The sequence below is a fragment of the Aptenodytes forsteri genome, unplaced genomic scaffold, assembly GCF_000699145.1.
Source record: "Aptenodytes forsteri isolate BGI_AS27 unplaced genomic scaffold, ASM69914v1 Scaffold55, whole genome shotgun sequence".
Classification (NCBI taxonomy): Eukaryota; Metazoa; Chordata; class Aves; order Sphenisciformes; family Spheniscidae; genus Aptenodytes; species Aptenodytes forsteri.
In genome coordinates this window covers 8,819,137-8,829,092 of record NW_008796063.1, presented here as the reverse complement: position 1 = coordinate 8,829,092, position 9,956 = coordinate 8,819,137, and positions in this window count along the sequence as shown.

Below are 9,956 nucleotides of genomic sequence, written 5' to 3'. Positions count from 1 at the left end.
TTAGCAAAGACTAAAACATGGGTGTGTTATCAACATTATTCTCATCCTAAATCCAAAACACAGCGCTGTACCAGCTACTAGGAAGAAAATTAACTCTGTCCCAGACAAAACCAGGACAAGGAGCCTTGTACCCCAGCAGGCACAGCCTCTTCCATCCTCCTGCATCCCAAAGCCAGGGCATCCCTTGCTCTCAGGTGCCCGAAGAACAAATTTGCATGAACGAGCCTAAAAGCATCGGAGGGAGGCACGGGCAGAGGGGGGGGGGGGGGGGGCAGAAATCAAAGTTTTCTTCTTATTTGCAAAAGCGAGACTGAAAATGAAGCATCTCCACACGATACCCCAGCAGACAGCGTCATGTCCCAGGTCTCTGGCGCAGCCAAGGCAAGTTGCCCGACCCCTCAAGCCTCCTGGGCTGCCGGTGTCACAACCTCAGCTTTCCAGCCACCACACAAAAGCAAAGGTACATCCTCCCTGACAATTGGGAAAGAGGGGGGATTTGCAAAAGCGAGACTGAAAATGAAGCATCTCCACACGATACCCCAGCAGACAGCGTCATGTCCCAGGTCTCTGGCGCAGCCAAGGCAAGTTGCCCGACCCCTCAAGCCTCCTGGGCTGCCGGTGTCACAACCTCAGCTTTCCAGCCACCACACAAAAGCAAAGGTACATCCTCCCTGACAATTGGGAAAGAGGGGGGACCCCCCCCTTTCCTTTCCCCTGGTTTCCTTTTTCCTTGGGCTCCCCCTCTGCCCTGAGGTCCAAAGCACTGGCTGCCCTGGAGGGCTGCCCGCTTGTTGCACGCCTGGGGCGAGTGCTCCAGCATACGCTGGGAAACAGGCACTGTGTATTATTTAATGAAGCAGTGGGGAAAGGAATGTGCATATGTAATCTAGAAAATCCTTTGTCCGGGATTTACAGGGGTAGATATAAGGGCAGAATCCAGCCCGCTCCATTTTAATGACGCAACCCGTGTCTTCATCAGAATTTATTATTTGCTTTCAGGTCTGCAGCAACGTCTCTATTCTGGGCCAGGACCTTGTCTTGTTAAGCCCTGTTTGAACGAGCAAGACCATTCCTGTACCCGAGAGATTATAAAGTAGTTGACCTTTTAATTCTGGCCTGAAAATGAGATGCTTTCTATGCCACATTTCCCCCCCCCCCCCCATTTTCTTTCCTCTCTAGAGATGCTGTCACTGAGCTAGCACTGGCTGTGCCCAGCTGGAAAACCAGCCCTGGGGCAACATGTGCCCGTGTGGGACCTCCGCGTGCCCCGACATGTGGGGAAGCCCACCCCGAGGTGGGCACGCCTGGAGCGGAGTATCCTCAGTGCTGTCGGAAGGAGGCAGCTACAGAGCAGGATGCCAGCAGCGGCGGGGGGTAGAAAATTGAGCTAATTTTAAGATTTCCATGATAGATTTCCAAATTGGATTACATGACATGGTTGCCGGTGATGGCAGGGTCTGGAGTTGATGATTCAGGGTCCTCTTCCCTCCTGCCTGTCTCTGCGTGACCCAGGAGCTGTGACTCCTGCTGTAGTATTTTTTTTGTGCGAGCCAAATTCCATCATGGGTAATTACACCCCGTCTCTTCAAATTCCTTGGGGAGCATCGATGCGATTTGCTAGTCCTTTTCCTGCTGAAGGAGTCTTGGGTTGCAGCGAGCGCTGCAGCCCAGAGGTGGCTGCATTGCAGGCGTGCAAGCCCCGGCAAGCGCCTGAGCCTGCGAGAGACTTGCAGGGGCTCGCGCTGGTGGGGCTGGTTTGCCGTCTGGTTGCTTATCAAAATAAAACGACTGCAGAAATGCAGCTGGTGGAGCAGCAACTCCCCCCTGCTCCGCTCGCTTCTCCCTGCAGTCACAACCATTCATCCTGAGCAGTTGTATCCAGAGCTGTATTTTGGCAGAAATTACTAGCCCATCAATCCAGGCAGCTATTTCTTTCCCCCTGCGGCTTCAGAAGGCAATAAGTCCGCAGCAATACAAATATTGAAATGCTGCGTGTGGGGGATTAGTGACTTGGCAATTAAAATATTTGACCTACATCTTGTTGAGTACCAGCAAGGTCAGATGGAGCCATGTTTCTTCCCAAAACTTCTCCCCAAAGGAGTTTTATTATTTGGGTTACTGCTATTTGAACAGGCTGTTTGTTTCCTACTGACTATGAAGGGAAGGGCTTGGGGACTGGGGCTGTGCAGCTGTGCGAGGGCTGGACCCCTCAGCAGTGATTCCTGGGGGTGCCGGGAGCGGTTTCTGGAGGCAGGTAGGCAATCTTCTCTACAGCACAAACACCCCTGAATATTTACAGGACTCTTCCCACAAACACAGCGGAGAACAAGCATCTCCTTTTGTTCCTGAGATTGTACGTGCTGAGAATCCTTGTCCAAACAAACGAGCGGGTTTTTCTTCCAGCAAACATCACAGATCTTTTTTTTTTTTCTTTCTTTCCCCCCCCTTCTCCTTTTCACATGTTGTTCGCTCTGTTCTGCAAACAATGTTCTTTTTAAGCCCGGGCAGAAAACTCTATCTGTCTTCAGAGCATGATGTGACGGCAGAAACCAGCGATGTCCGCTTGGCAATGAGATTAAGTGGAAGTCATTTATAAAGGTCCTCTCATCCCAAAGCGAGGGGAGGGGGGAACAAAAACAAAACCCCCCAACACTGCTTGATTTGAATGGCTGGGCACACAGCTGGGGTTACAGGGATAGTAGTCAGAGGGTTCACGGACGCCTCCCAGCCCGAGATCTGGCACAAACCCTCCTTGGTTTTGAACGGCAGCGAGTGGCTAACGGGGCTGGAGGATAACTGTGAATTTGCTCCCTTGGACCACGGGCTGTTGGTTGTTCCCCCCAAAATCGCTCATATAGCTTGCAGCCCCCCACGACCCGGGGAAGGGGTTTTGCTGCAATATGGGCTGAGGTTTGTGCTGTAGCTGAGGTCCTGTATTGTGGCTGGGTCCAGCAGCTCTGCCTGCGGTTCCTGCCATCAGACAAGTGTCTTCTCTGATCCTGCCTGCTCCGGGCAGGGCTGCTAAAACACCAAGCTGCGGCAGCCTGATGGGAAGTGTGATTTCAGGGGTGATTTTTGGAGTCTCTACCTCCCGGAGCTGAGCAAGGGAGGCTGTTGGCATCTGCTAAATAAGCATGGAGGTGGCTGCAGCCCTCCATGGGCTGTGATCCCGGGGAAGGGCTGTGCAAAAGCCCTGTGGCTGGTCTGGGGGTTGCTGCTGGCTCCAACACCCCAAAATCGCAGCGCTCCTTCCCCTACCTGGTAAGCGGGCAGGTGCTCAAGGATGCTGTCTCGGAGGAGGAGAAACCCAGGCCATCATCGCTCCCCACCAATGCTCAAACCGAAGCCCGAGAACCCAGCGCGAGTCTGACCCAAGTGGAGATCCTCACCTCCTGATAAAAACCTGACCCTGACGTTTTACCCGTCCGACCCAGGAGCATGAGCGTTTGCCAAGAGACTCAAGTAACAGGTTTACCCAACAGCAACGATGTTGGATTTTGGCAGAGGAACCATTTGGAAATGGAAATCAATGGGCTTGCAGAAACCCCAGGCTCCGTCATCCTGGATGGAAGTCAAATCACTCGCCCATCCTCTCCGTCCTGAGGGGCTCCCCCATCCCTTCTGCTGCTTCCCAGTAGGATGATGCTCCCCAAAAGGTGTGGGGTTGGGGTGAGAAATTCCCAGTTGCTTCTGTGGACTCACCTTAGTGAAGGTCATCGCTGCTCTGTTTGCAGTTACGCTGCCTGCTCAGGTCCTGCTGGGCTTTCCTTGCCTCCCCAGGCTCGCTCCAGGTGGGTTTTGATAGCTTGTTTTTATTGAGTCGTGCTGGCCTTGGAGTCCAACGGCAAGCATCTCTTGCGGAGCCATAAATGTCTTCAGGGCTACCAGCTTGTGAGCCAGCAGGGAGTGGGGAATTGCTGAGTTTGGGTAAATTGGTCATTAAAGAAAACAGTTCTTCAGGTTCCTCCCTGAGTAATGCACGACTTCTTAAAAAAAGAAACAAAAAAACCTCCCCAACAACATACACACCAGCACGGCCCAAAAGAAAAAGCACGTTTTTTTCATTCAACATATTTTCCTGTACCCACTCTCTGATTTTCTTTAGAAAATGAACTTCTGGCTAAACCTATTCAATCTCACAAAGCATTTCAATTTTGACAGGAGTGCATATTCTGGAGGAACGTGGTTCCATCAGAGTTTCTCCGGCCAACTCTAATCCCAAATGCCTTGCTGTGACTAAACCTCATTTCTATGTTAAGTACCTTAGCTTGCCTGTAAGGGCCAGGTAAAAACTCAATCAGTCAAGTAGCCTCCCTGCAGCTGTCTTGTCAAACATTAGGGTTTTTAAAATTTTCTTCTTTTTTACTTTAATGGAGCGGAGATGGAAGATCCCCTGGGGAGAGGCACGGTTTGATCCCTGATAAACCAACCCGAAAATTTACACTGGGAAGCTCCCTTACATCAAAGGAGATGAGGGGGCTTGTTGGGGGTCCTGGTCCCTTGGGGCTGGGATCTCGGAAGCCCTTTGCTGCTTTGTCTTTTATTATCCAACATCCAGGATGGAGGGAAAGAGGAAAAAAGTCAAGAAATTCTGAAGAAGCATCTTTGAGAAGTGCAGAGCGCCTGGGGTGGTGGGCAGCCCCAGTGTGCTGGCTGCAGTCCTTAGGGAAGAACATATATACATTTCTCCTCTCACATGTGCATATATACCTGGTGGCAGCCAAACTACCAGCCCAGCGGGGCCAAATTTAAGGCCCAGGCTGCTGTAGCAGAGGAAGGGCTTTCCTCTTCTCCCAGGGACCTGGATCGCACCTTCTCTGGGTACTACACCTCATCTATGCGATGCTCCTTGCTTCGCACGCTTGCTGTCCCCATGCGAGGTGCACGTGCCACCCGTGCATGGCAGGAGGGTGAGGTCCCCTCTGAAAAGGAGGGTCGTAGGAAGATCCCCAACAGCTCCGTGTGGGAATTACCCCTCCCTGGTCTTTGCAAGTCATTGTATCGGAGCATCCAGGAGCAGCAGGTATCACCCGATATGATCTGTCATGGAAAACCCGCATCCCAAATGGGATTCCCTGATTCACCCTGGGGGAATGAATACCCCAGTGAAAGGGAAAGAGCCTTTTCCCACCCCTTTATGAGCTCCCTGCCCTGGGCTTTGCTGGGTGCTCTGCTCCTGTGGCCAAACCACGGCTTTGATCCGGCGTGTGCCGGCAGCTGTGCGTGCTCAGCACCGGCACTGCAGAGGCTGGTGCTGATTCCAAACTCACGCGGCCTTTGGAAAATACGTGATATTGCACAAAATGGGGGAGGGAAACATCTGAGAAGATCACGGTGCTTCACCTTGGCTTTTGGAAACGTGAAGTTTTTGTTTCAAGAATAGTCAGAATACCCTGTTGGAAGATTAATTTATTTTTTAAATGGGGCTTTACCTTTTCTGGTCTGGAAAATGCCTTTTAACTAACCTAGAGGAGAACTGTGATTTTACAAATGGGTGCAATAGCCTGGTAAGAAGCTGGTTCATTTTGGATTGAGTAAACTGTTTTGAGCCTCATGGAAAAAACCTTTATAATATTGTCTTTCACTTAAAAAAAAAAAATTATTTCCATCTGAATGTACGCTTTTTCTTTTGCTCAACAAGCCAAAGAATGGCTCAACCCTTCATCTGCCCAGCTCTGGGCACCACTGAACTCCTGTTTTCCAAGCTCCCCCCCCCCGAATACCTGTCACAGGCAGCTGATCCCTGTATCTTCCTAAAATACAGCTCTCTCTTTCAGACTGTCCTCTTGCCGTCCGGGTTTCCCTGACACAGCCCAGGTGTCCGGTGCGGGTCTTGCCTGTGGCTTTGAGCGGAGGATGAAAACTGGGATTTTTGTGCGGGTTTTGACCGGTTCTTCAACTCTGTTTGCAAAGTTTGAGCACTTGCCTCTGGAGCCTGCAGCTGCCCAGTGTCACTTAATGCCGCGTGCTCGGGGACAGGACTTGAGCAATTCGTTAAGGTTTTATATTTATTGCCGTAGCCTGGGTCTGAGGGCTGTGGCTGCTGCAGGCAGCTGCCAGACGGACCCGTTTGCCCTTTCCCAAACCCTGAGAGCTGCCTGTGAGCGGGCAGCAATGGGGCAAAGGGGCCTTGCCAATAACGGGAGAGTACAAATATTTGCTGATATGTTCCTCTCTGCCAGCTGCAGTGACAGAGACCCAAATTCTCTGACCGACTCTATTTTCTGCCCAAGCCCGGGGGCCGGCAGTGGCACAGCCAGCTCAGCCTGGGGCAGCAGCGCTGATGGAGAAGCTGCTGGTGCTGTTTCTGCAGGGATGAGTTTAACCTTGCTCCTTGTCCAGGACCGCCCCGGGGAGCCCGGGTGGTGCAAGTAACGCTCGGGCTGCTTTATTTAGCAGCGAGGGCTGGCGTGAAATGCCTCTTGTGAAAGACGGGGACGGGTTGTCAGTGGCTGCAGTGTTTAAGTGACCTGTCAAAGAGGAGCAGGGAGGCTGGGGCAGGCAGAGGGGCAGGTCGTGTCCTGTCTGCTCCCTCGGCCGCTTGCTGCCCGTGCCTCCTCCTGCTGACATCTGTGCTCATGTGTGATCTGGTTTGGCAGAAAGACGATGTCCCATGGATGGGCAAGTCCCCCAAGGGTGGTGCTGGCAGGTAAAGGCAATAGTGAGGCTTGAGCCCACTTATTTGTTTTTTTTTTTTTTGACCAAAACCCCTGTGCAGCCACGTGAGTAAATCCCCTGGAGATGTGAGCCCGGAGGGAGGACATTGAGGAATTAGCATCTGCCAGCGCAGCCCCTGCCTCAGTTTTCATCTCATTGAGCAGCCTGGAGGGAAAGCCAGCGCTGACAGTTTAAGTGCTGTAGATGCTCACAGGTTATCCCCTGCAGCCTGCTAATGCCCCAGCCCAGCTGCTTTTACCCCTGGCTGTGTCTGTCCGTGGGCTCTCTCCAGCCTCCCAACTCCGGCGGGCTCCAGGAGGCTGCTCGGGACAAAGAGGAAGGACCTCTGTTGTGCCTCTCGCCGTGCTGAGAAATTTGGGGGCTAACCTGCAACAGAGGAGACTAGGATCTGAAACTTCCCAAGCGGTGGGAGCTAAGTGCTGCCAGAGGTCTCCTGGCTTGGTGTGATGTCTCCATCACAGAAGGTACTTAAGGTCCAGCCAGGCAGCTGTGGCTGGGCTGGAAGGACTGGCCTTGCTATGGAGGGGTGCTGAGCTCTCCAGGCTCTCTCCAGCTGCATACCCAGCTACCAAGTCCTGGAGGACAAATAGTTTGGGGGCAGAAGTGACTTGCCATTTTGACCCCTTCTTCTGTCCTTTTTTGCCATTGGGGATGGGTGGCTCTTCTCCATACACCATGGTTTCTCCTGGAGCCTCCTCTGGCAAAGCTGTGGAGATGGGTCACCAAGGGGTTCTACAACCATATAACAGGTCCATGCTGGGGAAAGCCCCTTCTGGCCCCTCAGGCCACCTCTTGTGCCTCCCTCCAGGAGGACGTTGCTGTACGAGAAGGCTGAACTGGATCCGATCCTAGGCCAGAGGTGCTTATATAAGATATTTACTGTGTGCCCCAAGACCGCCTTGGGAAGAAGCCAACGTGCTGATTAGGTGACATCTGCTCAGGACGGGGTGGATTTTGCCTCGGAGCATCTGCTGCCTGGTCTGGTGGTCTTGGAGGTCGTTTATGTAAGAAGCCAGTTGGGCTCTTCAGCTGCGGCAAGCCCTTTGAGAAAGCCTCCGGGTTATACGAGGTGCCTGTCTGACCTCTGGGATGTCCAGCCTGCCTGGGCTCTGGTATGAGCAGCCATCGGTCGGCTGGTCGCTGCTGCTCTTTCCTCCTCCCTGTCCTAAAATAATCTGCTCTGTGGGTGAGGGAAAGGGGAGCTGAGCACTGGTGGTGGAGTGAGAAGAGCAAAAAGGGGATTGATGGTTTCTCCCTGGTACTATGAGCACCGTGGGCAGCCCAGGGGAGCTGCCCTTTGCCGTTCCTTTTGGAGCATCCCATGGTAAAAAGCCAAAGCCATGCTCATCCCGGCTGGCCCGGGATGTGGAGCTAGCGCTGGGCTTACGCACGAGGTCTAGGAAATCCCATCTGCTGCCCCAAATCCTCCCCCCAAACACTGCAGGTCACGACAGCAGCAGATAAGCTTCTTGCCTCCTGCTTTGTCCTATGTTTTCTGGGCAGGGTCCCAGCATGACATAGTCTCTGGCCTGATCTCGGGGTAGTGGCGTGGTGAGGGCACATGGTTTTCCCAAACTGGCTCTTTTTCTGCTCTTCAGCTGCAGATAAGGAGCAGGCTCCCACCTCTGGCTACTGTGCAATGCACTGGCCAAGGTCTCCTCAAGCGTTTGTCCCACAGACACGGCCTGGGCCTCTCTGCATGCAGTGAGGCAGGGTCAGCGCCTCTGAAATTCCAAAAAGAGTGTCGTGACCACATCGAAAATGTACACGCCATCAACTGGGGTGGTGTAGGGTCATGTTTTATGGAGGATATGATTGCTTGGACCAGCACTGCTCATGATGGAACAAGGATCAGCCTCCCTGAGGCGAGCAGTGTGCACATGAAGGAGGAGAGAAGCGGAGGAAGAGTCAGAGGAGGATGCTGGGGAGCAATATCCCCTCGGGACTCTGCTGAAACAAGCTCTAATGGGTGAAATTAAGCTGAATAGAAAGGGAAAATTTCCTGAGATGTGTTAGAGTCTCCCAAGGGACACGGCGCAATCCCAGCAGCACGGTCCCCACGGCAAACACAGAGATGCAAAAGGTGGGAGCAAACCTCAGCGTGGGATCTGTGTCCCCGTCACGGGGCAGCGCTTGAGTTTGCAGCGAGCCTGAACCTGCGGCGTGGCACAGGGCCGGCCTGCTTAGGGACGCCAGTGCTGGGATGCGACGGCTGATGCTGCCAGTGTCCGCGTCGTGGCTAGGGCTGGAATCCAGCTGGAAGCTGGACGGAGCAATCCTTTATTAGCAAAATCTGCAGAGTTTCACTGGCTACAAGTGGCATCTCATTTTGTTGGCTGGCAGAAATACAAATGTCTTTTTTCCCTGTGCTAGCCATTTTGGGGGAGAAATGTCTCACCTGCCCCATGGCTTTTCATGGGACAGATTGTTGCTCCTGGCTGATGGTTCCTCAGGCCCAATCCTGCCTTTGCTTTTCTTTCCCGGGCGAGCGGATGCAAAGGTGCTGAGCCCGGGGAGACGGACCTGCTGGGCACAGTGCTGCTCGCACCCAGCCTGCAGAGAGCTGCTCTGCACCCCTGCACAGCGGTGGCCAATTCTTGCCCCCATCAGCACTTTCTGGTCCCCAGGACCTTGTGCGTGGTCTCATAAGAGCACCGCAAGCGCTGACCTCGGCCGCTGTGCTCCTCCTGCCGGCAGTCCTGCTCCTTCCCTGCCCTCCCTCCCTCCTGGCCACGCTGAAGCACAGCCAGAAACCAGAGGTGCGCAGGGATGTGTGCTCTCCTTTTTCCAGATAAGTCTACGGCAGTGCCACCGTTCATCGCTCCTCGTGCCCTGAGTTCAGCTTTCCTGAGCTGTTTCGGTTGCGCTCCCTGCTAACCGGCTGCTGGCGTAGACCTCGAGATGCCCTGGACATGGAGACTAGGTCTGAGCATCCACCTCTCCATCATCCAACTGCTCCTTGATGTCCTCAGCTGCTGTCCCAGGCTGAGATCCCCCCCGGTAAACCCCCATCCCTATCACACAAGTATCTTTTCTTCTGCACCAGGCCAGCACCCTGTTTTCTCCTTTGCTGCGTGATCACATAGCCTCCATGAACGCTCTGGGGGTGAGAGCGATGCCCACAAGCCCATGCCATCCTCCCATCCGTCCGCCGCATCCCCTGGCCCGTTGTCTTCCTGAAACCTGCCGGGACTTGGCCCTCCGCACTGCTGCGCCGGCCAACAGCGTGGCCTGGCAGAGCCGGCACCCCGCACCGGCGGTGATGCCAGCGCCCGGAG